Source organism: Hyla sarda, chromosome 2, assembly GCF_029499605.1.
Source record: "Hyla sarda isolate aHylSar1 chromosome 2, aHylSar1.hap1, whole genome shotgun sequence".
Classification (NCBI taxonomy): domain Eukaryota; kingdom Metazoa; phylum Chordata; class Amphibia; order Anura; family Hylidae; genus Hyla; species Hyla sarda.
In genome coordinates this window covers 307,741,801-307,768,125 of record NC_079190.1, presented here as the reverse complement: position 1 = coordinate 307,768,125, position 26,325 = coordinate 307,741,801, and the positions used below count along the sequence as shown (strand labels likewise).

At 44.2% G+C, this 26,325-nt stretch overlaps 1 protein-coding gene across 5 annotated transcripts in view; it reads left to right on the top strand.

Annotated features, from left to right (window-relative positions):
- ILRUN (inflammation and lipid regulator with UBA-like and NBR1-like domains) overlaps positions 1–26,325 on the top strand; it is a 168,496-nt gene that overhangs the window by 121,644 nt on the left and 20,527 nt on the right. The gene's annotated exons all lie outside the window — the stretch shown is intronic.

The following is a 26,325-nucleotide window of genomic DNA, read 5'->3' as shown; positions in this document are numbered from 1 at the left end:
TCAACCTTTATCAGGAGAGGAACTGCATTATGGCTTACATTTATATTAATACAGTCATGGCCGTAAATGAAGTATTTCTCATAGAAAAGGATTGCAGTAACATGTTTTGCTATACACATGTTTATTCCCTTTGTGTGTATTGCAACTAACCAAAAAAAGAGGGAAAAAAAGCAAATTAGACATAATGTCACACCAAACTCCAAAAATGGGCTGGACAAAATTATTGGCACCCTTAACCCCTTCCCGCAGAATGACTTATATAAACGTTATGTTATGCAGGTAGTTTGCGCATCATGACCTTTATATTATTCATTCAGTTAAGCCGGCGATGTGCGGAATCGCACAGGTTAACTGGCAGAAGTTCCGCTGTTACCAGCGGGGGACAACTTCTGCAAGCCCCCCCAGGACCATCTGTGGATGATCCTGGTCAGCGATCACTGTGATTGGTCCCTGTGGACCAATCACAGTGACTCAGCTGACTGGGGGGGGTTAAAGTCCATTTCCCCTGCTCTGCCCGCCCCTAGAAGTCGGGCAGAGCAGGGGAAGAGGATCCCGAGAGCTGCTGGGGGACCGCGGCACATACTTGTTGGGGGACCTGTGGCAGGCACACGTGGAGGCGGCAGGCAAGTGGAGGCAGCAGTGAAGATCGCTGTAATGTGATCAAAACTGCTGCTTCTAGGAGTTTCAAAACTGCAACTCCCAGCATGCCCAGACAGTCAAGGCATGCTGGGAGTTGTAGTTCGGCAACATCTGAAGGGCCAGATTTATCAGATTGTAGTTTTGCAACATCTGGAGGGCTGCAGTTTGGAGATGGTGCAAAACTACAATCTGATAAATCTGGCCCTTCAGATGTTGCCGAACTACAACTCCCAGCATGCCTTGCCTGTCTGGGCATGCTGGGAGTTGAAGTTTTGCAACATCTGGAGGGTTTGGACACCACTACTTAGCGGTCTCCAAACTGTTCTCCTCCAGTTGTTGCAAAACTACAACTCCCAGCAACTACAACTCCCAGCATGCCCTTCGGCTGTCTGGGCATGCTGGGAGTTGTAGCTTTGCAACATCTAGAAGCACACTGGTTGTCTGTTTCCTAACTCAGTGTTTCCCAACCTGTGTGCCTCCAGCTGTTGCAAAACTATAACTCCCAGCATGCACTTGACAGACCATGCATGCTGGGAGTTGTAGTTTTGCAACAGCTGGAGACATACTGGTTGGGAAATACTAAGTTAAGTAACAAACTCTGTGTTTGCAACCATTGTTGCATAACTACAACCCCCAGCATGCACGCACAGCCAAAGGGCATGCTGGAAGTTGTAGTTTTGTAACAGCTCGAGGTATTTCCCCCCCCCCCCCCCCCCCCCCGTGTGAATGTACCCTAAAAACACTACACTACACTAACACAAAATAAAGAGTAAAACACTACATGTACACATACCCCTACACAGCCGTTGACTGTCCAGGCATGCTGGGGAGTTTTGCAACAGCTGGAGGCACCCTGTTTTGGAATCACTGGCGTAGAATACCCCTATGTCCATCCCTATGCAAATCCCTAATTTAGGCCCCAAATACGCATGACTCTCTCTCACTTTGGAGCCCTGTCATATTTCAAGGCAACAGTTTAGGGCCACATATGGGGTTTTTCCGTACTCGGGAGAAATTGCCTAACAAATTTCGGGGTGCTTTTTCTCCTTTTACCCCTTATGAAAAGGTGAAGTTGGGGTCTACTCCAGCATGTTGTTGTAAAAAAATTTACTGATGTTGCCCCTTACTTTTTATTTCCACAAAAGGAAAAAAGCCCCCTAAAATTTGTAACACAATTTCTCCTGAGTATGGAAATAGCCCATATGTGGCCATAAAATGCTCTACCGGCGCACAACATGGCTCAGGAATGAGAGTGCCATGTATATTTGAGGTGATTTGCACAGGGGTCGCTGATCGTTAGTTTTTCTGACATAAACACAAAAAAAGAAAAGTATGTAACAAGGGGTATAGTGAGCCTTAACTACCCTCAAATTTGTACTACCCTTAACTACCCTAAAATGTTGGTGTTATCCCAAATTTTTCATTTTCACAAGGGGTAATAGGAAAAAAGCCCCCCTAAATTTGACACAATTTCTTCTGAGTATATAAATACCCCATATGTGGATGTAAAGTGCTCTGCAGGCAAACTACAGGGAAGGAGCACCATTGGGCTTCTGGAGAGAGAATTTGTAAATGCACATGGCCTTCAATTCCAGCCAAAGACCCCGTGGTGCCAGAACGGTGGAACTACATCCCTCACAGAATGTAATAATGGGTGCAGTGAGCTCTGCTTGCAAACTACAGTGCTCAGAAGAGCAGGAGCGCCATTGGGATTTTGGAGAGAAAATTTGTCCAGAATTGAAGGCCACGTGTGTTTACAAAGCCCCCTTAGTGCCAGAACAATGGACCCCCCACACACACGTGACCCTATTTTGGAATCTACACCCCTCACGGAATAATGGCCCACCGGTGTCTGACAGATTTTTGGAACAGTGGTCCGTGAAAATGAAAAATTAAATTTTTCATTTGCATAGCCCACTGTTCCAAAGATCTGTCAAACACCAGTCTGTGAGGGGTGTAGTTTCCAAAAAGGGGTCACATGTGGGGGGGTCCACTGTTCTGGCACCATGGGGGCTTTGTAAATGCATATTGGAATGGAAATCGGAGGCAAACAAATTCTCTCTCCAAAAGCTCCTTTTCTTGTGAGCATTGTAGTTCGCCCGCAGAGCACTTGACGTCCACACATGGGGTATTTCCATACTCAGAAGAAATGGGGTTACAAATTTTGTGGGGCATTTTCTCCCATAACCTCTTGTACAAAATAGTACATTTGGGGGAAAAAATGCATTTTAGTGAAAAAATTATTTTTTTATTTACACATCCGAATTTATCAAAAAGTCGTCAAACACCTGTGAGGTATTAAGGCAATGTACGCCTTGTTACGTGCCTTGAGGGGTGCAGTTTCCAAAATAGTATACCATGTGTTTATATGGAAACACCTTAATAAAATGGGAATGGTTGGTGATATTAACTTCCTGTTTGTGACACATTATTATGTGTGAGGGGGGAAACTTTTCAAGATGGGTGGTGACCATGGCGGCCACTTTGAATCCATCTTTTGTTTTTTCAATAGGAAGAGGGTCATGTGACACATCAAACTTATTCGGAATTTCACAAGATAAACAATGATGTGCTTGGTTTTAACGTAGTCTTATTCTTTCATGAGTTATTTACAAGTTTCTGACCACTTATAAAATGTGTTCAATGTGCTGCCCATTGTGTTGGATTATCAATGCAACCCTCTTCTCCCACTCTTCACACACGGATAGCAAAACCGCAGGAGAAATGCTAGCACAGGCTTCTAGTATCTGTAGTTTCAGGTGCTGCAGAATGGGCAAAACAAAAATTGGAACAGGTCCCTCAGTTTACGCAGAAGATTTTGTTCAGTGATTAGGCAAACTTTTATGTGAAGTAAACAAACAAAACCACCGCTATTGGTCTGACACTAACCCACATTTGATAGATCCCTCCAAGACTGTTGGAACACAAAAATTTATGGTATGGTGTGGTATATGGGGTACAAAGATAGTGGGGCCATTCTTCAAGAGTGGAAACCTCAAGGCCACTGGATATGCTAAATTGCTACATGATGATGGGTTTCCCTCTTTATGCACTGAAGCTGGCACGTTCCCTGAGTTTTTCCAGCAAGATGGTGCACCACCACATTATGGGTTTCAGGTCCGAGCATTCTTAGATGAACTGTTTCCTGGAAAGTGGATTGGTCGTCATGGGCCAGTTGAATGGCCCCCAAGGTCTCCCGATCTGACCCCCTTAGACTTTTATCTTTGCGGTTATCTGAAGGCAATTGTCTATGCTGTGATGATGTGCAGCACCTGAAACTACGGATACTGTAAGCCTGTGCTACCATTTCTCGTGCGGTGTTGCCATCAGTGTGTGAAGAGTGGGAGTTATGTTAAAACCAAGCACATCATTGTTTTTCTTGTGAAATTCCCAATAAGTTTGATGTGTCACATGACCCTCTTCCTATTGAAAAAATAAAAGTTGTATTCAAAATGACCAATTTAAAAATTTACTAATGTGCCACAAACAGGAAGTTAATATCACCAACCATTCCCATTTTATTAAGGTGTATCCATATAAATGTTTTTTTTTTTTAGAGAAAATTTGTCCAGAATTGAAGGTCACGTGTGTTTACAAAGCCCCCATAGTGCCAGAACAATGGACCCCCCCCACATGTGACCCCATTTTGGAAACTACACCCCTCACGGAATGTCATAAAGGGTGCAGTAAGCATTTACACCCCACAGGTGTCTGACAGATTTTTGGAACAGTGGTTCGTGAAAATGAAAAATTTAATTTTTAATTTGCATAGCCCACTGTTCCAAAGTTCTGTCAAACGTCAGTGGTTTGTAAATGCTCACTGAACCCCTTATTAAATTCTGTGAGGTGTTTAGTTTCCAAAATGGGGTCACATGTGGTGGGTTCACTGGTCTGGCACCACGGGGGCTTTGTAAGTGCACATGGCCCCTGACTTCTATTCCAAACAAATTCTGTCTCCAAAAGCCATTCCAAAAGCGGTTCTTCTCTTCTGAGCATTGTAGTGTTCCAGCAGAGCACTTGACTTCCACACATGTGGTATTTCCATACTCAAAAGCAATGGGGTTACACATTTTGAGGGGCATTTTCTCCTATTACCCCTTGTATAAATGTAAAATTTGGGGAAAAACAGCATTTTATTTTTTTTTCATTCACACATCCGACTTTAACAAAAAGTCGTCAAACACCTGTGGGGTGTTAAGGCTCACTGCCCCCTTGTTACGTTCCTTGAGGGGTATAGTTTCCAAAATATTAGACCATGTGTTTTTTATATTTTTTTTGCTGTTCTGGCACCATTGGGGATTCCTAAATGCGACATGGCCATTTCAGCAAAATGTGCTTTCCAAAAGCCAAATGTGACTCCTTTTCTGAGCATTGTAGTTCTCCCGTAGAGCATTTTACATCCTAGCATGGGGTATTTCCATACTCAGAAGAGATGGGGTTAAAATTTTGGTGCGCATTTTTTTCCATTACCCTTTGTAAAAAAAAAATGGTAAATTTGGGGGGGAAAAACTGCACTTCAGTGAAAAAGATTTGTTTTTCATTTGCACATCCGACTTTAACAAAAAGTCATCTAACACGTATGGGTTGTTAAGGCTCACAGGACCCCTTGTTTACGTGCCTTGAGGGGTGTGGTTTCCAAAATAGTATGCCATGTGTTTTTTTTTGGGGCATGTGACATGCCCCTCAAAAACCATTTCAGAAAAACTCGCTCTCCAATATCCCATTGTCGTTCCTTCCCTTCTGAGCCCCCTACTGTGCTCTCCGAGCACTTCACAGGTATTTCCTTAATTGAGAGAAATTGGGTTACAAATTTTGGGGGGCTTTTTCTCCTATTACCGCTTGTAAAAATTCAAAAACTGGGTCTACAAGAACATGCGAGTGTAAAAAATGAAGATTTAGAATTTTCTCCTTCACTTTGCTGCTATTCCTGTGAAACACCTAAAGGGTTAACGCAGTTTCTGAATGTCATTTTAAATACTTTGAATGGTGCAGTTTTTATAATGGGCTCATTTATGGGGTATTTCTAATATGAAGGCCCTTCAAATCCACTTCAAAACTGAACTGGTCCCTGAAATTTTCCATTTTGAAAGTTTTGTGAAAAACTTAGAAAATTGCTGCTGAAATTTGAAGCCCTCTGATGTCTTCCAAAAGTAAAAGCATGTCAACTTTATGATGCCAACATAAAGTAGACATATTGTATATGTGAATCAATATATAATTTACTTGGAATGTCGATTTCCTTACAATCAGAGAGCTTTAAAGTTAGAAAAATTTTAAATTAAAAATTTTAAAAGAAATGATGCAAGTATCGCCGAAAATTTACCACTAACATAAAGTAGAATGTCACGAAAAAAATCTCTGGATCTGAATGAAAAGTAAAAGCATTCCAGAGTTATTAATGCTTAAAATGACAGTGGTCAGAATTGAAAAAAATGCTCCCGTCCTTAGGGTTATAGTGGGCTCCGTCCCCAAGGAGTTAAATGGGCACTGTCAGATACAAAAACTTTTGATATGTTGTAAAGCATGCAAAACCAATAGGTTTTGCAACTGCTTTCATTAGAACATTTTCAGTATTTCATACTGAAAAAGCCAGTCAAACTGCCCCCCCCCCCCCCGCGCCTGCTTTGACTAATACATGTCCCGCTGTGTCCATGCATCGTCACCTATGTTATGGACACACTTCCTTGATTGACAGCTGCGAGCGCAGGGCTCACAGCTGGAGGAAAAATCCTCCAACTGTCAGCTTGTGTCCCACTACTGTCAGTGAGGACAAGCTGGGAGTTTTAGTTTTGCTAATGCTAGGGGAGATGTGAGCAGACAGCATACTGAGAGAGGGGGTGGAGACCTGCACACTGAGGCCACGCCCCCTCCCTTTTGAGAGGAAGTCAGACTAGTGAGCTAAATTAAGTGTTAGAGACATAAAAAATGTAGATGTACATGGTCAGGATTAGGTACTGAGTGATATATTTAAAGAAAATTTGTTGGATCTATCGGGTACGCTTTAAGGATGCAAGGTGTACCTATACGCCCTGCACACGATCCCTGTATATAATGCAGGTCACGCGGGGTCATAACGGGTTGGTCCCGGCAGCTAATAGCGTGCAGTCTACAATGAAATTAAAAGCTACCCGGCAGCTCAGTCGGGCTGATCGGGACCATCGCGGTAAAATCGCGATGTCCCGATCAGCTAGAACCCGAGCTGAGGTGCCCTTACCTGCCTCCGTCGCGTCTGATCTGCGATTGATTGCTCCAAGCCTTAAATCCAGGCTTGAGCAATCGACAGCCGGTAAAACTGATCTTTGCCATGTTAATGCACAGCAATGATCTGTGTTTGAGATCGGTTTGTGCAGTGTAATAGCCACTAAGGTATTACACTGCAAAACAAAGTGTGAATTTTTTTTTAATAAAGATCAGTTAACCCTTTCCCTAATAAATGTAAGAATCACCCCCCCCCCTTTCCCATTTAAAAAAATAAAATAAAACTGTGTAAACAAAAATATACATGTGGTATCGCCGCATGCGGAAATGTCTGTACTATAAAATAATATCATTAAACCGCACGGTCAATGGCGTACTCGCAAAAAAATTCCAAAGTCCAAAATTGTGTATTTATGATCCAATCAATATAAAAATGCTACCGATAAAAACTTCATATCATGGCGCAAATTTTTTTAAAGATTATAAGGGGTCAGAAAATGACAATTTTAAACATATAAATGATAATTAAACTACTGCATGTATATATTTTTTTTTAAATACAATTAATACAAAACAAAAGCTATCTATATAGGGTATAATTTTAACCATATGGACCTACAGAATAAAGAGAAGATGTCATTTTTACTGAAAAATGCACTGTGCCGAAACTGAAGCTCCCCAAAGTTACAAAATGACATTGCGGTGGATATTTTGGTAAAATGACTGTCACTGCAAAGTAGAATTGGTGGCGCAAAAATAGGCTATAATATGGAATTTTAGGTGCAAAATTGAAAGCATTATGAGTTTTAGGTGATTAGGAAAAAATGAAAATGCAAAAAACTGAAAAACCCTCTGTCCCTAAGGTCAAAAGGACCTCTGTCCTTAAGTGGTTAAAGTAATATTTGATTGCACACCCTTTGGAAAAATAACTGAAATCAGTCGCTTCCTTTAACCATTAACCTTCTTACATCTCTCAGCCGGAATGTTGGACCACTCTTCCTTTTGCAAACTACTCCAGGTCTCTCTTATTGGACGGGCGCCTTTTCCCAACAGAAATTTTAAGATCTCCCCACAGGTGTTCAATGGGATTTAGATCTGGACTCATTGCTGGACACTGAGATTGACATTGAGAACTCTCCAGCGCTTTGTTGCCATCCATTACTGGATGCTTTTTGAATTATGTTTGGGGTCATTGTTCTGCTGGAAGACCCAAGATCACAGACGCAAACCCAGATTTCTGACACTGGGCTGTACAGTGCGACCCAAAATCCGTTGGTAATCCTCAGATTTCATGATGCCTTGCACATATTCAAGGCACCCTGTGCCAGAGGCAGCGAACAACCCCAAAACATCATTGAACCTTCACCATATTTCACTGTAGGAACTGTGTACTTTTCTTTGTAGGCCTCATTCTGTTTTTGGTAAACAGTAAAATAATGTTTTTTTTTACCAAAAAGCTATATCTTGGTCTCCTCTGTCAACAAGACATTTTCCCAGAAGGATTTTGGCAAAATGTAGTCATGCATTTTTATGTCTCTGTGTCAGCAGTGGGGTCCTCCTGGGTCTCCTGCCATAGCGTTTCATTTCATTTAAATGTTGACGGATAGTTTGCGCTGACACTGATGCTCCCTGAGCCTGCAGGACACCCGAATATCTTTGGAACTTGTTTGGGGCTGCTTATCCACCATCTGGACTATCCTGCTTTTGACACCTTTTTTTTTCAATTTTTCTCTTCCATCCACGCCCAGGGAGATTAGCTATAGTGCCATGGGTTGCAAACTTCTTGACAATGTTGCGCACTGTGGACATAGGCAAATCTAGATCTCTGGAGATGGACTTGTAACCTTGAGATTGTTATTTTTCCACAATTTTGGTTCTCAAGTCCTCAGACAGTTCTGTTCTCCTCTTTCTGTTGTCCATGCTCAGTGTCGCACACACAGACACACAATGCAAAGACTAAGTGGACTTCTCTCCTTTTTATCTGCTTTCAGGTGTGGTTTTTATATTGCCCACTTCTGTTACTTGCCCCAGGTGCATCGCATGCTTGAAACAATCTTATTTATCCACAATTTTGAAAGGGTGCCAATAATTTTGTCCGGACCATTTTTTGAGTTTGGTGTGACATGTTCAATTTGCTTTTTTTTTTCCCTCACTTTTTTTGTTTAGTTCCAATGCACACAAAGGGAATAAACATGTGTATAGCAAAACACGTATTACTGCAATCCTTTCCTGTGAGAAATACACACCCCGCTTAGGTGGAGATAGAGCGCTACGCATTCGAGGCAACATAACCCCCCCTCCTCCTCCCCCGATATTGACCCATGGCCCCCAGAGGTATTACCAGGTTTTTTTTTTCCAGTTTTTTTTTTTTTTTTTTGGCAGTTTAGTGCTTTATGGGGTTAAAATTTGGAATGTACTCTGGACTTGGTACATTGGGGTCAAATAATGGAAAATTTTAATAAATAGGTAAAATTTTGTACTGCATGGAAGTGTGATACTTCCTGAAGCAGTTTTTAATGCAGAGGCCCGGATGATCGGGGCAAGTGTCATTGAGTAGTGGTGTCCTTCTGTATCACCCTCTTGTGACACAGCCTGCATTTTTTTCTTGGATTGTTCCTTCTTTCCATTGTGGGGGACCTCTCCTGGAAAGTGGTGGCCAGGGATGATCCTGGCACCTAGAACTTAAGTTCCTTGGGAACTCCGGCCTGCTCTTTCCCGGTTGCCAAAGATCAGGACCTTTAGGACTTCTTCTTGGAACTGGAAGTATGTCCCTGTGTTGCTAGCATACTGGGACAGTACAAAAGAGTTGTACTTGGCATCCTGTACCAACTTTTTTTCTACCATAGCCATGTTTTCCGCATGGCGTTGTATGGCTTGGGGACTTGATCAGAGAGATCAATTCCACCCATATACCGATTGTATCCCGAATACAATCGGGCTTGAGGACCGTTGTTGTGGTACCTTGAACAGGGACAGGTGAGCTGCCGTTACATGAATTGTGGTCAGCGTAAGGGCATCCCTCTTATCCTTATGCCTGACCAGCAACAGGTTTTCATGGGTAAGGGCATGGGACTCACCCTTGGGCATAGGTGTTTAGAGGGAGGCCTCTCTGGTTCTTTTGCACGGTCCCACAAGCGGACGTGGATCTGGCGGCAAGGGATGTGAACAGAGGGATGCTGGTATAAAAGTTATCCACTTAAAGGTGGTAAGCTTTATCCAGCAATGTGTGCACAAGGTCCCAAACGATATTCCCGATAACAACCAGAGGGGGGGGGGGGACATTCTGGGGGTTCAGTATGACAATGTTGTCCCTCATATAATCTAAACTTGTGAGTGTACCTAGAGGTACTCTCACAAAGTTTGTACAGTTTCACGCCATACCGCACCCGCTTCAAGGGAATATACTGGTGGAAGATAATTCAATCCTTAAAACAGATAAGAGGCTTATCTACTGAGAGCTCCCTTATGGGTACGTGGGCCACCAAAAAATTGGTTCCAAAGTGATCTATGACCGGCCTCACTTTGTCATGGGTGGGACATGCCGCATTATCAGTGTAATGCAGGCACTTCCGAATGGCTTCGAACCACCTCTGTCTCATGGCGATACTGTAATGCGGGCTCTGGTAGAAGACATCCCCGCTCCAGTACTGCCTGACACTGTTTTTTTTTTTTTGTTTTTTTTTTTTGTTTTTTTTTTTGTTTTTTTTTTTTTACTAGGTCCATATGCAGCACGAGGCCCCAAAATGTCCTCATTTCGGCTGCATTGTAGGCGTACCATCCATTGAGCCTAGCCAAAAACAAATCCTGGTGGTGGGCGATGAACTGTTGGGTGTACAAGTCCATTTGCTCCACCATTAGATTGACAGTCATCACTGAAATAAAAACTAAAAAAAAGTCTTTCACCTACCTTTCGCTCTCTTTACTTGTCCCTGCACTAAGGGTGGCAGGAGGCCACTTTCTCTGCCCTGAAGGGCACAGATCTTGGCAGAGGTTGGGGGGTCCCTGGCTTCTCCTCTCAGCTCTGCCCGCTGACTGAGATCGGTGGGTGAGCAGAGCTGTGAGAATGGACATTAATTGATCGTCCGACCAATAGCAATGCTCCTGGGGAGGTGACTGGATCGCCACCTCCCCCTAGCTACAGGAGGTGATTGACAGTGTATAGTACACTGCCGATCACCTATTTCCGGGTCATCGGGTCACATGTGACCCGTATGACCGGAATCCCATTAATAACTCTGGGATGCTTTTACTTTTCATTCTCATTTTGAGAGTTTTTTTTCGTGACATATTCTACTTTGTTAGTGGTAAAGATTTGTCGATACTTGCATAATTTCTTGGTGAAAAATGCAAAAATTCGCAGAAATTTTTTTAACTATTGCATTTTTTTTACTTTGAAACTCTGCTTATATGGAAAATGGACATCCCAAATAAATTATATATTGATTCACATAACAATATTTCTACTTTAGGTTTGCATCATAAAGTTGGCATGTTTTTACTTTTGGAAGACCTCTTTCATTTTCACGGACCACTGTTACAAAAATCTGTCAGACACTTGTGGGGTGTAAATGTTCACTGCACCCCTTATTACATTCTGTGAGGGGTGTAGTTTCCAAAATGGGGTCATGTGTGGGGAGGGGGGCACTGTTTTTGAACAATGGGGGGCTTTGTAAACACACATGGCCTTCACTTCCAGACACATTCTCTCTCCAGAAGCCCAATGGCCCTCCTTCTCTTCTGAGCATTGTAGTGCGCCAGAGGAGCACTTTATGTCCAAATATGGGGTATTTATATACTCAGGAAAAAAAAAGCCCCCCAAAAATTGTAACACCATTTCTTCTATTACCTGAAAAATTTGGGATAACACCAGCATTTTGGTGAAAAAATAAAAATTTTTCATTTTCATGTCCAACTTTAAATGGGCACTGTCATGAAATAAAAAAATTTATATGTTGTAGTACTTAAAGTATATTAGAGATATGTTGTAGTACTGAATTAAAAAAAGGTGATTTTAACCCCTTAAGGACCGGGGTTTTTTCCGTTTTTGCGTTTTCGTTTTTTGCTCCTTGCCTTTAAAAAATTATAACTCTTTCAATTTTGCACCTAAAAATCCATATGATTGCTTATATTTGCGCCACCAATTCTACTTTGTAATGACGTCGGTCATTTTGCCCAAAAATCTATGGTGAAATGGAAAAAAAAATCATTGTGCGACAAAATTGAAAAAAATACGCAGTTTTGTAACTTTTTGGGGCTTCCGTTTCTACGTAGTAAATTTTTCGATAAAAATGAAACCTTATCTTTATTCTGTAGGTCCATACGATTAAAATGATACCCTACTTTATATAGGTTTGATTTTGTTGTACTTCAGGAAAAAATCATAACTACATGCATGAAAATTTATACGTTTAAAATTGGCATATTCTGACCCCTATAACTTTTTTATTTTTCCGCGCATGGGGCGGTATGAGGGCTCATTTTTTGTGCTGTGATCTGAAGTTTTTAACGGTACAATTTTTACATAGATAGGACTTATTGATCGCTTTTTATTCATTTTTTCATGATATAAAAAGTGACCAAAAATGCACTATTTTGGACTTTGGAATTTTTTTGCGCGTACGCCATTGACTGTGCGGTTTAATTAACGATATATTTTAATAATTCGGATATTTCCGCACGCGGTGATGCCATATAGGTTTATTTTTATTTACACTTTTTTTTTTTTATGGGAAAAGGGGGGTGATTCAAACTTTTAATAGGGGAGGGGTTAAATGATCTTAACTTTTTTTTTTTTTTTTTGCAGTGTTATAGCTCCCATAGGGACCTATAACACTGCACACACTGATCACTGGTTTTTCATAGGAAACCAGGGATCGATGATTCTGCCGCTTGACTGCTCATGCCTGGATCTCAGGCAGGTAGGGACCCTCCGGCTGTCCTGCAAGCTGTTCGGGATGCCGCGATTTCGCCGCGGCCATACCGAACAGCCCACTGAGCTAACCGGCAGTTTTTACTTTTAGCCGCGTGGCTCAGCTTTGAGCGTGCAGCTAAAGGGTTAATAGCGTGCGGCACCGCGATCAGTGCCGTGCGCTATTAGCGACTGGGTCCCGGCTTCACTATGATGCCGGGCCCGCCGTGATGTGATGCGGGGTCACCGTGGGACCCCGCGTTATATCACGGGAGCGGGACCAACGACGTACTCATACGTCCTTGGTCCTTAAGGGGTTAAACCAGTTTAAAATCACTTTTAAATTCGGCCACTAAGGGTCGACCCTCCTAGTGGCCGAATGCATTCTGCAGTGACGTCACTACAGAAAGCTTTGCTGCGGCCGCAGCTGGGGACCGGGATTATAAGCTGTGCATTGGTGAAAATGTAAGTGAATATCCGTCAGTGCGCCCATGGGGGAAATCATGATAGCGCTGCGGCTGACAGTTAACCCCTTCCCCGCCATGGGGCCCGTGCGCACGGTCCCCATGTCGGGGAAGGGGTTAACTGTCAGCCGCTGCACTTATACACTGTTTCCCCCATGGTATCACGGTAATACCGTAATATACATATTAGGTCATACCGCCCAGCACTAGGTTGTGGGCTGCGCGGTGGGGAGAGGGTACTCTGGGTAAACTAAGAGGGAGGGGGAGTGGGTTGAGCGGCCCGACGGGGCCGGGGGGGTTGCAGGCTGCGCGGCGGGGATCGGTATGTGCGGCCATCACAGATCCGGTGTTCACCTATACAGGGTGCCTCCAGTTGTTTCCCCACTACAACTCCCAGCTTGCCCTTACAGCCAATAGATGTCAGGGCAAGCTGGGAGTTGCAGTGGGGAAACAGCTGGAGGCACCCTGTATAGGTGAACTATGGGCGGAAGTGTCGGCCTCAGCAGGCATCAGTGACGTGGTGCCTGCTGTGGAAGTCTGCCTGGTAGTGAGCACACTACCAGGCAGACAAAAAGGCATTTTTAATATGTAAAAAAAATTAAAGGCAGGGAGGGGGTTAGGGATAGATGGGTAATAGGCAGGGACAGAAAAAAGAAAAAAAGTGATTGTGGGAGCTACCCTTTAACGGAAATTCTTCAAACACCTGTGGGGTTTTAAGGCTCACTATACCCCTTATTACATTCAACAGGCATCCCAGTCCGGTCCCCACCCGGCGAGTGACGGGGACTGGAATTCCCACGGGCGTACAGGTACGCCCTGGGTCCTTAAGTGATTAAAGGAGTACTATGGCGTTTTAGTTTTTTTTCATTTTTTTTTTTTTTTATCCCACTGTGCCCGGACTGCAAAATTAAACAAAACAATCTTTAACTCCCCTTCCTACATTGCTCCCATATCGATGTCCCATTCTCCTGCTCCTGCCTTCTTCCTCTTCCTGTGGGACGGTGATTCACGCTGTGCTCAGCGTATCACCGGCTGCAGCAATGTCCCTCTGCAGCTGGTGATACACAGGAAGGGGAAGAAGACGGACCGGAGAACAGGACACGGATATCAGAGCAACAGGGGAACATAGGAAGGTGAGTTAAAGTTTTTGTTTCATTTTGCAGCCCAGGCACAGGGTATAAAAAACAAACAAACAAAAAAACACCATAGTGCACCTTTAAGTCAGTGTAAGTAATGTGCCCTAAGACCTGTATGCATAAAAATATGAATGTGTTAATATGTAAAATACCTTTTTTTATCAGATATTTTTATTAATAGTTTAACCATTTTTAAACATACAACAATATTTCCCCAACAATAAACCCCCCACCCACCGTACAAACAGTCCGTCTCTTCCCTCTACAGGAGCAGGAATATGCACAAGCAGTAAACTAGAGGTTTTAATATACTCATATTCCAATAGTGAGACTCCCCCAATCCCAGCGCACACAACTTCAGCAAGCAGCACCCCCAGGCAATCCAACAAAGCCACCAGAAGAGGAGAGAAAGAGAAGGGCAGACAAGGAAGAGAGTGAAGTCACATACAGAGAGTCCCCAGACCATAAGCCAATCCTAATATAAACACAGGCCGAGGGGTCACAAGCAATTACGAACCAGTCCTCAGGGGGTCAAAATGGTGTACCCAGGGTCCCCAAATATTATCAAATTTCCGTTCAACGTTACGTTTAATATATATATATCCCTTTCTCCAAACGTACTATCTGCCATATTCTGTTAATAAGATCAGCTACACCCGGAGGAGCCGGTCTAATCCAGTACTGAGTTTCCTGGCTTGGTACAGCACACGTAAGATCCCCACCTCTCTCATGGAAGGTTCCTTATCACATCCAATAAGACCAAGTAAGCATACCTTAGGTTCTTTAAGCAGTGTAACCCCATAAATATCCCTGATAAGGCGTAACACATCAGCCCAATAAGCATCTAAAACGGGGCACTCCCACATCATGTGAAGCAAGTGAGTCTCCAGCTCCCCACACCTAGGGCAGGCAGAGTCGGACCGAACACCAACCTTATATAAGAACAGAGGGGTCTTATACACCCTATGCAGAAAGAACAGCTGTGACAGCCTGTTAGCCTCCGACAGAGACAACGACGGGGTAAGCGACAAGACTATGCACCATTCCTCATCACTCAGCCCACCAAGGTCTCTCTCCCACTTATGTCGGACCGTCAAAGGGAACCGTTCATAGTAAAAACTCAATAGCTCACCGTACAGCCAAGAAATAACTCCAGCAGATTCCCGTTTCATAATAACCGATTCTAGGACCCTGTTAGTTTGCACCTCCATCAGCCGCAGACTATTTTGAGTTTCGTACACGTGACGGAGTTGCAGGTACCGATAAAACGAGGAGCGCGGTAAAGCAAACTCCTCCTGCAAGTCCTCAAAAGATCGGACTACCCCCTGTACAGCCAACTGCCCCACTTCACATAGTCCCATCCTCTCCCAAAAACCAGCATCCACAAAAGAGTAGAAAACTGGCAAGCCCGGGTTACGCTACAGCGGTGTACACGATATGAAACTTGTAAGACCTAGTAACTTACGCGCGTGGCCCCAAAGGTTGCAAAGGAGTTGGGTAGTGGGAGAGGAATCCGGAGGTCTGGTCAAGGCTCCAATCTCCAGAATATGCAATGTCACCCTCCCTCCATGTCTGGCCATAAACAACCGACCCGTAGGACCCAGGAGAGATATCTTCGCCCACCCTCTAATCTGATGTATCTGTGAGGCAAGAAAATACAGCCAGGGATTAGGTAACGCTAGCCCACCTGAAGTTTTTCCCCTTTGTAGTGTCTCAAGTTTGATCCTAGCAGTCCCCCCCCACACACCAACTGTCTGAAAAGCCGTTGTATCCTATAAAAGTAAGGCATGGCTATGCACACTGGCGAGTTCTGCTGCACATATAATAACTGCGGTATTAGCACCATCTTTGTTAGATTAGTCCGACCAATCACTGAGATCAGTAATTTACACCAGACAGCTACCTTCTGAGAACTCTTGTCCAGCAGGGGCGTCAGATTCCGGGGTATAAAATCGGGTAAAAAGGGTGTGATGTTAATACCCAAGTATTTAAATTCCTTAACCACCTGAATATTGGAGAGGGCTATCTGAGGGATATGGGGCAAGGGATCCAGGGGCATCAATACAGACTTATCCCAATTAATGAGCAGGCCCGAGTAGGTACCAAACTCGGTAATGATAGACATGACAGGGGTCAGAGACCTAGCGGTATCACCCAAAAATAGCAACATATCATCTGCGTAAAGCACCACTCTCTCATCAATGGAGCCATAACGGAATCCAATTATATCAGGTGAGGACCTCAGGAGGCAAGCCAGTGGTTCTATAGCCAATGCAAAGAGTAAAGGCGACAGGGGGCACCCCTGCCGCGTACCTCTCCTCAACTCAAATGCTGGGAAAAGCCATCCATTAACCCAGTCAGGCAATGATAAAGGAGTTTGACATAAGAAAGAAACCTGGGTCCGAACCCCATAGCCCCCAACACTCCCCACAGATCCATTCGACGCTATCAAATGCCTTGGCAGCGTCCAATGAAAAAATCGATCTAGCCCCCGCGCCCTCTTGTGTCATCTGTAAATTAAGATACACTCTCCTAATGTTATCCACCGTAGATTTACCTGGCATAAAGCCAGTCTGGTCCCCATGAACTAGAGATAATACAACTTTAACCAGTCTGTTAGCGAGTACCCGGGCCAGCAACTTCACGTCAGCACACAGTAATGAGATCGGTCTGTAAGAACCAGCACATAAAGGGTCCTTGCCCGGTTTAGGTATAAGTACTACGATGGCCTCCATCATGGATCGAGGCAAAACGCCCTCCAAAGCCACCGACTCGACCACTCTCAACAGCTGTGGCAGGAGGATCCCTGAGAATTTTTTGTATACCTCACTCGGAAGCCCATCTGGGCCCGGGACCTTTTCATTAGCAGCATCTTTCAGAGCCAGTTCCAATTCCTCCAGAGAGATGGGCGAGTCCAGCTGGTCCCTCTGCTCCAGAGAAAGGGAAGGGAGTGATGCCCTGCTTACATACGCCCCCAAGGCCTCCCCAGTACAAGAAGTCTTAGTAGAGTAAGCCTCCTTTATAAAAGTCTACCCTCACACCTAAGATCTCCTCCTCCTCCGTGACCTCACTCCCCCGATCATCCCTCAAACAGCCAATATATGCAACCCCCTGCTGAGCCCGAGCAATAGAAGCCAACAGTTTGCCCGTTCCCTCACCACACTCAAAGTAGCGCTGCTTACTAAAAAACCTCTTATGTTCGGCCGCCTCCTCTAAATATTTAGTATAATCATCCTGCACCCTCAGCCACTCTTCCCTCGATCCAGGGGCAGGGTGCAAAACATAACTAGCTTCAGCTTCTGTCACCAATAGTGTCAACTTTTCCCCCCTCTCTCTGGTGAAGGACTTGTGGACACTTATGTGTCGAATAAACAGACCGCGGAGGAACGCCTTTAGAGAGTCCCAAACCATGGAGACCGAAGCCGAACCGTCATTAAGGGCAAGAAAGTCCCTGAGTTCCGCACCAACTAGTTCAGTAGTAGTCAGCAAATGTAACCAGAACGGGTTCAGTCTCCACAGAGGGCGCACCCCACCAGCTCCCCCCCGATAAATAGTCATAAACGGATCGGGGAGGGATCCAATAACCCCCTGGCCAGATATGTAATTTCACCAACTAGTCCAGCCATGGTCCCATCCCCAACCGCCATGTCTATCCTAGATAGAGTGCCATGCGTGGCCGAGTAACAGGAGAACTTTCTAACCCTGGGATTACGGAGGCGCCACAGATCGAATAGGTCTATTTCGGTCAACAGCTTGGCAAGACCAGTAGACCTAGAAGGGGGAGGGGCCTGAGTGCCCCAAAACTTATCCTTAGAAGCATCCAAGAACTGATTAAAATCACCACACATAAGCACAGGGGCCACCGGGAATCCAGATACTATTGTTAGGATACACCGTACGACATCATCACTATAAGGAGGAGGGATATATACACCAACTATAATAAGCAGTCGATGAGACACCTCACACAATACGCACACAAATCTACCATCCGGGTCAATGCTAGAGGAGACAGCCTTAAATGGAATAGATTTGTGGACCAGCAGACTAACCCCTCTAGCATGGGAGGAAAAGGTAGAATGGTAAGAGTGACCGACCCATGCCCTATGAATGGACCGAGGTGGTTTCAGCTGTCAGATGAGTTTCAGTGAGGCAGAGTATGGCAGGGTGAAACTGTCTCACAGAGTTAAATATTGCATAGCATTTCGCCTCATCTCCCAACCCCCTAACATTCCATCCTATAAAATTAAAGACCGCCATCAGGGATAACGGAGCAGAAAAGGGCTATTATATCAACACTGAAATCAGGGGAGCCCACCCGTACATTCCCAGGAAACCTACAAATAGTACACATAGCAACCCAAGGAGAGACAGAAAACATAACAAACAAACACCCCAAAACAAGGTACAAATACAACCACACAAGTCGCCGCGTCACACGGCACTCGGGCGCTAGTATACCCACACCACTCATAATCAGTCGAACCAAGGAAACACTTCAGTAGAAAGTCAGTAAAGTGAGACATACAGCAGGCATGCAATCGGCCAACCGAACACAGGCGAGTATGCATTCGTACAGCTCCAGAAACTAAAACAAGGTATAGATATGTCGTACAGTAAGCATTAGTGCGCCATCCCCTCCAGAATCCAACTTCCCCCCCCCCCCTCAAAGGAAAAATAGGAGAGAAGACCAGTCAGACATGAAGGCAACACTGAGGCCCCACACATGGAACTAAGAACAGAATAGAGAAAATAATCAAAAGGGGCCGCTAACAGTAATGCCCAACATGTCTCACACGGTAACCTAAGCTATAATATGCAGAGAAATACAGGAGTCAACAACTTCAGGTAATAGCAAATATCAACATGACAATATCAGCATGAGCACAGAGAGGAACAGTTCAGTCCGGGTCCGGTCCCGGGGAGCCTCCACGGACCCTCCGGCGCAGCTGGGACTCGTGAGAATCCAACCATCTCACTGCAGCATCCAATCCTTCAAAAAAGTGGGTGGTACCCAAGGCAACCACCCTCAACCTGGCAGGATACAGCATGGAATATTGTACATCCAAGGCCCGCAGTCCCTTTTTGACATCCAAGAAGGAGGCACGCTTCTTTTGCCCCTCCGCTGAGAAATCAGGGAAGAAAGAGATGACGTGATTGTCCCCAGTCACTGGTTGTTGCTCTCTAGCCAGCCAAAGTATCAGATCCCTGTCCCGGTAATGAAGAAGTTTCACCAGCATAGAGCGGGGTGGGCCACCAGGGGGAAGCGGCCTCGTAGGAACACGGTGAGCTCTTTCCACCGCAAAGAGAGGAGTCAGGTTGTCTGCCCCAAATAAATCCTTAAGCCATGTTTCCATATACTCCGTCGGAGAGCGTCCCTCACATTTTTCAGGCAGTCCCACTATGCGCACATTATTACGGCGCAGACGATTTTCCAGGTCATCTGTTTTAGCTTTAAGTAGGACAATATCATGGCTGTGCCTAGTAGAGTCCCGAATCAATGGAACAACTGTATCCTCAATGTCGCTGATCCGGCCCTCCGCTGCAGAGGTACGGTCAGTCACCTTTTGTAGGTCGTGACGTATAAGTGAGATATCGGATTGTACAGTTCCCACCTGCATGGTCAGCTGAGTGAGAGTCACATTGCATCTTTGTATTTCCGCGAAAACAGCAGCCAAGGTAGGTTACACCTGGGGTTTAGAAGAAACAGCAGCAGCCGGAGGAGTAATAGGTAGGGAGACACGTGGATCCTCATTAGAAGCCTCAAAAATGTCCTCACAGTCCCCCAAGGGGCCCGGGGGGGGGGGGGGGGGCACCACTTGGTCAGGCAAATCAGGGGGTGAGTGCCTCAAGGCAAACCTCTCCAATTTGGCCGCCACCTCCTGTTGTAGTGTCAATGTATTTCTACCAGCGGTCGACACACTTGTTCTCTGTTGAGGTGTGCCGGCCCCCTCTTTGTTCCTGCGCACCATAGCACAGTGCAAGTAATGTAGTAGGGAGACCGCTCAGGCAACACGGTAGAAGCTGCAACAGCTGTAAACACTCCATCCTGCCACCAGCTACAGCTATCAGGGCACCCCTCAAAGGTGTAGTATTTTTCAGCACTCAGTTCAGCCAGCAGCAGCAAGAGTAAGAGTCAGAGTACCCCTATACCCTATATGCTATGTTAGGGTACAGCTCTCAGGCCATCCAGCAGCAGGAACAGGCAGGGTTACCCCTTTAAGTTGCAGCCGTATTCAGCACTCAGTCCAGCCAGCAGTAGTAGGAGTCAGGGCACCCCTTTAAGTTGCAGCAGCTGTCAGCACTCAGTCCAGCCAGCAGCAGGAGACAGAGTGCCCCCCTAAACTGTAGACATTTGCAGCACACAGTTCAGCCAACAAAAATATGGAGCAGGGTTCCCCTTTAAGTTGCAGCAGCCAGCAGCACTCAATCCAGCCAGCAAGCTATCACACAGTCCCAGATATGGTGCAAAGGCAGGAGGGGTCCCCAAAGCCACAGCCGTCCCCCCCCCCCCCCCCCTCAGCTCCTCACTCAGCAACCCAGGGGACCTCCAGCTGTTGAGACTCCAAGTGTTGTGGGTGCTCCTGACACACAGGACACTGTGCACTGACTACCCCCAGAAGGGCCAGGTACTCACTGAGGGGAATGCAGGGACCCCGGCAAGAGGCCCTGCAGGCTTGCAAGATGGCGGCCGGCACCGCTCGAGGCCGCTCTCCCTCCCGCACAACGAGAGCGTCCCTCCGCACCTTCAAAGTCCTCGCCGCTCTCCACAGCCCTCAAGGATGTCGGGGGCCCAGCAGACAGCGCAGGCATCCGGAGGCACCAGCGCGCACCTCCGTTCAGGAACCAGCAGCCGGAGACAAAGGGCCGGAAGGAGTTTCACAAGATGGCGCCCAGGATCCCGCCGCGGCCCAGGAGAGGATCTCCTCCAGTGTCCACCGCAGGTCATCCGCTGCTCCCGCGCTCCGGTCTCGTCCGCAAGGAGCCACCAGACCTTCAGCTCCCCAGGGAGCACAGCGTCGCCCAGATGACGGCCAAGAGGGGCAGCAGAGGCAGCAGGCTTCAGGGCCTAAATCGCTCCCCTCAGCTGGGCTCACTCTCTATGCCCCCTCTCCTCCAAATAGCTCCTCCACAGGGATCCCCCAGCAGCAGGGGTCCTACAGGGCAAGGCAGCACACAGGTAGAAGCAGGATGGGTGAGATATCTGCAGGATGGGTTATAGGATGGCAGTCTGCTCAGGCAGCCATCCAAGCCACGCCCCCCGTAAAATACCTTTTGATCTATGTATTACTGTGATGAGCCTTTCTGCATTTCTCTGAGAGGCTAGAGGTGTTTCCCCTGAAGCATGATGAGCTCCTTTCCTCCTCCCTCTCTCTCCCCTGTCATGAGGTCTACACAGACATTTTTACATTTGCAAAGCTTTGTGCCTAAATGCATGCTCGATATAACTCTAATGCTGGTAGTTATTTTGTGCCAAAGATATAAACATATGGTACAAATACACAAGAAATAAGTTCAGAAAATGACCAAAGAGAAACCATTTTGCATAAAGTGTGCATGGAAATGCTTCTCTTCTTAAAGATCATCTTGTTTGTGCTCTGAGGCATAACATGAAGATAACACCTCCCCCCTCAGAATATGGTCCTTTTTTTGATGGACCAAAAAAACTAGATTTTCCGGGTTCCTTTGCAAAATTTAATTTTTAAAACCATTTTTTCCATATTTTTAGCATTCAAAATCTTTAATGAGGTATATTAGCAAATTGCTTAGTTTTTAAGGAAGTATAAAATAAATTAAAAAATGGTTTCTAATGACAGTAACTATTTAAAGGGGAAAAATGATAATCAATTAGTGCCAGAAAGTTAAACAGATTTAATTATTTTTCCTACTACATAGGAAGTTGTGTAGTTCTTTCCAGTCTGACCACAGTGCTCTCTGTTGACACCTCTGTCTGTGTCAGGAACTGTCCACAGCTGGAGAGGTTTGCTATGGGGATTTGCTTATGCACTGAACAGTTTCTGACATGGTGAATTAGTAAGCTTGTAGTGCTTAAAACTTAACGTTTAATAATTATAATCGTAAAATAGTCTCCAATAAATGTATAGTGTGCTACAATAAGCACCACTAAGACCACGACGTCCCTCCGACTGCTGCCATCCACAGTTTTGTCCAAATACAGCAGTTTTACTCTCCAATAAGATCAATGTGCAACAAGTAGAATGCATCAAACTGATCTAAGGCTCCTACGATGCACCTACAACCACCCAATGCGTTTCTTTTGCCAAATTAGTGGCGACTTCCTCAGAGGAGAAACCATTAAGGGAATGTGAGCATGATATCAGGGATAGTGTACTAGAACACCACCCTTTTTATAGTGTACTTATTCAGAGATAAGAAAAATCATAGAAATCCACAGTGTGTCATGTGTGTGACAGATGTGCTAGTACAACACACATTACTTCCAGGAACAAAAGTAAAATCTCATAGCAACAGTCAGACCCCATCTGTTATGGGGGTGCTCATTTTCAGATCGCCGGTGACCTGTAAACGGAGTCAATCACAACAACATTGCCTTTTATAACAGCGGGATATACCGCAAGTGTTGGTAACTGCGTCCCGGCTTCTCTGGGGATAGTTTGCTTCTTCTTGGAGAAAAGGGCTTCTTTCTCCCTTAATCCCCCTCTCCCACTACCTGCTGATAAACTCTTCCACTTTGAAAATCAACTCTGTTTTGTCCTGTGTCTGCATGAAAAACAATACAAGTCTAGGGTGAAGGGAGGGTAAGTGCCTGTGAATATACACAGGCTTCAGAGAGACAGACCAGACAACTGTTAGTATTTGGACTCCACCCAGGGCTTTATAGGCAGTTTCTAAACTTCTTTAGTTTATGATTCCCTTAGTGTATCAGGATATTTCAAAGTCATCCAGAAGCCACAACATATGCTTATATAACTGTTGCAGTACACAGTTGGTGTAAGGTTGGGTTTGCCACTTTAAACTTTCCTTTTTTCCAAGATTCCTCTTCTCCTCATTTTTAATCTGTTCTTCAAGGGTACCTTTCATCAAAAAAACTTTTGATATACTATAGATTAATGTATGCAAAATAACTTTTCAATAGCATGTTATTAAAAAATATGCTTCTTTCTATTTAATTTTCCATTTTGAGACAATGACCACTAGGGGTCTCCCTACCAGTCCTTTTTTTTTTTTTTTTTTTTTTTATATAGATTTCAGACACATGCTGACTTTAGGACTCCAACATGAGTATGAAATCTATAAAAAAATAAAAAATAAAAAAAAATAAAGGACTGGTAGGGAGACCCCTAGTGGTCATTTTCTCAAGATGGTAAATTAAATAGAAAGAAGCATATTTTTTAAGTAACATGCTATTGGAAAGTTATTCTGCATACATTAATCTATAATATATCAAAAGTTTTTTTTTTTGATGAAAGGTACCCTTTCAGTAAAGGAATAACAGATTGGAAAAGAGTAAGTGAAGGTAAGCTTAAGGTGGCAAAGGCACTTAAAAATAAATAAATACATTTTCTTTTTATAAATGAAATTCAGATGGAGCTTTGACCCTGAATGGATCTTGACTTCATGCAAACTCCATGCATATCACCAATAAGCTTCGATAGTTGCACTTTAAAAACAATCCTTGCCACTATCCTTTTTGGGGGAAAAAATAACTTTCACTTTCTAGTAGTTTTACCAAATTCAGCACACATGTCAAGATCCGATTCGGTGGAGTACTCAGATGCTTTGATTGTGAGTGCCTCTGGAGCTTTGTTTTGAATAAGCGCCTGCAATCCCCCATAAGGCTTGACATCAACCACCATCAGTACTGACACAAACGGACTTTGTCCATTCCAAATAATTTTCGATCACGATTGTGTTCAGGATCTTGATTGGGTCTTAATTCTTAGTACCTGAGGAGACACTTTTGCAAAAGAGTAGGTCTTCCACAATGCCTTTACCATCTATGAAGATGCATAACAGATCAAATTTGTGTCATTATTTTCTGTGACTTTATCCAGCTGCAACCCTAATTCCTTCATGTTCCATGTCCTCATGTCTCCACTTAAATGAGTTTTAAGCCTTCACCCTAAAGTTTGTTGTCCACTCCTGAGAAGTGTCAGCCTGAATCACGCAGACTCCTTCTTCATTTCCATTACACGCCAAGTCAGCAGAGGAGAGGTGGCATACCAGCATGCATTTCCTGGCAGTGGTTATTATCTTTGCAGCAACAAAACACAGATTGTCTTACTGTCAGCTGTCTAGCACTGAAGCTTCTACCATTACAAAAGACTGAAGGCAGCCATTCATTAACTGAATACCTGACTCTAATTATGTTACTTTGGCCTAATTCGCATAACTAGAAAGCTGATTTGGCCACCCTCCTGCATATCCTGTGCTGCTACTGCATCCTTGGAACCCATGCAAGGCACTGGTGGCACACAGTTTGGGAAACTCTGGTTTAGACTGCCAATGCTGTGGCTGCTGATTTGGGCCATGCACAGAAACATAAAAGTGCAGGATCTTCTTCTCTCTGTACATTTTTTGAGAGACACATTAAACATTAGGCACCACTCACCAGCTCTGGAAGAACTACAAATCACAGATAATGCCGGCAGAGCAAATATCTGCTAAAAGCACCATATACAAATTATATATTGGCCAAAAAGAGTGCTACTTCTCCTGTAAACGCGTTCACATTACAATTAGTGCCTCTGTGGCAAAGATACAATTTCTGACACTCAAATAGGCTGCAATCATATCTATTTACGGACCCGATTGTAGTCAGCTAGTGTCTATATTCAGGTCCTTTTCTGAGCACCTCTGACTTGGACTAAAGAATGTGGTAGATTCTGATTTTCAGTCAGAGGCGCTGGGAAAATGACCCGAACATAGTCTAGCTGGTCATTGCAGGCCACAGGAGTGAAAGTGTCTGCACACTGATACGATTGCAGCCTCAGAAATCTTATCTGTGCCACAGAGGCACTGGTCTTAAACTGAAAACTAGTCTCAGGGGTGTGGAAATTTAATTTAAAAAAACTACTTGTCCACAGGATTAAAACGGAGCAAAATCTACATGTCCCTCATGACGATCCACTTGTCTGGGCCAACTTTCGCTTTTACACTCTCGTATTTTCCTCCTTGCCCTATAATGGCCTTAACTAACTACTATAATGATGCCTTTAAATTTTTCCATAACATATTCGCCGAAACAAAAACTAAAATATTGGTGAAGTGAAATTGAAATAGTAAAAGATCATTTTGCAGATTTGGTGGTTTTCTTTCCTACGCCATTTATCTTGTGGTTGAGCTAACATGTTATTTTGATACTTTAGACCGGCCTGATTACAGCAATACCAGATTCGTATAGTTTCCGTCATATTTTACTAATAAAATTTTTTTTTTTAAATCTGACCCCTGTAGCTTTAAAAAAAATAAAAATGTTTGCATACCAGGCTGTATGAGAGCAAATTTTTTGCTCCATAAACTGTTTGTTTTTTGTATCTGTACCATTTTGGTATTGATGTGACTTTTTAATAGCTTTTAACTTTTTTTTTTTTTTTCTGGGATAAAAATTGCAATTCTGTGGTTTAGTATTTTTTTTTCCCATTTACGTCATTTACTGTACAGGATACATCATGTTATATTTTAATAGTTCTTACAATTACGCACGCAGAGATACGAAATGTTATGTTTACATGTTTTTTTTATAGGAAAAGGTGTGATTTGAACTATTAAATGGAAGGGGTTAATGTGTATCTTTTAAACTTTTATTAAACATTTTTTTAACACTTTATTAGTCCCTTACAGGACTTTTAGGAGGAATCATTAGATTCCTCATACAGATCAATAGAGTTCTATTGAATTCCATTGATCTGTGAGCTCTGTGATCCATTAATAGAGCCTAGTCCAGCCAGGCTCTCTGTGTGAGAGCCACGGACACCAGGCTACCTCTATAGTGGAT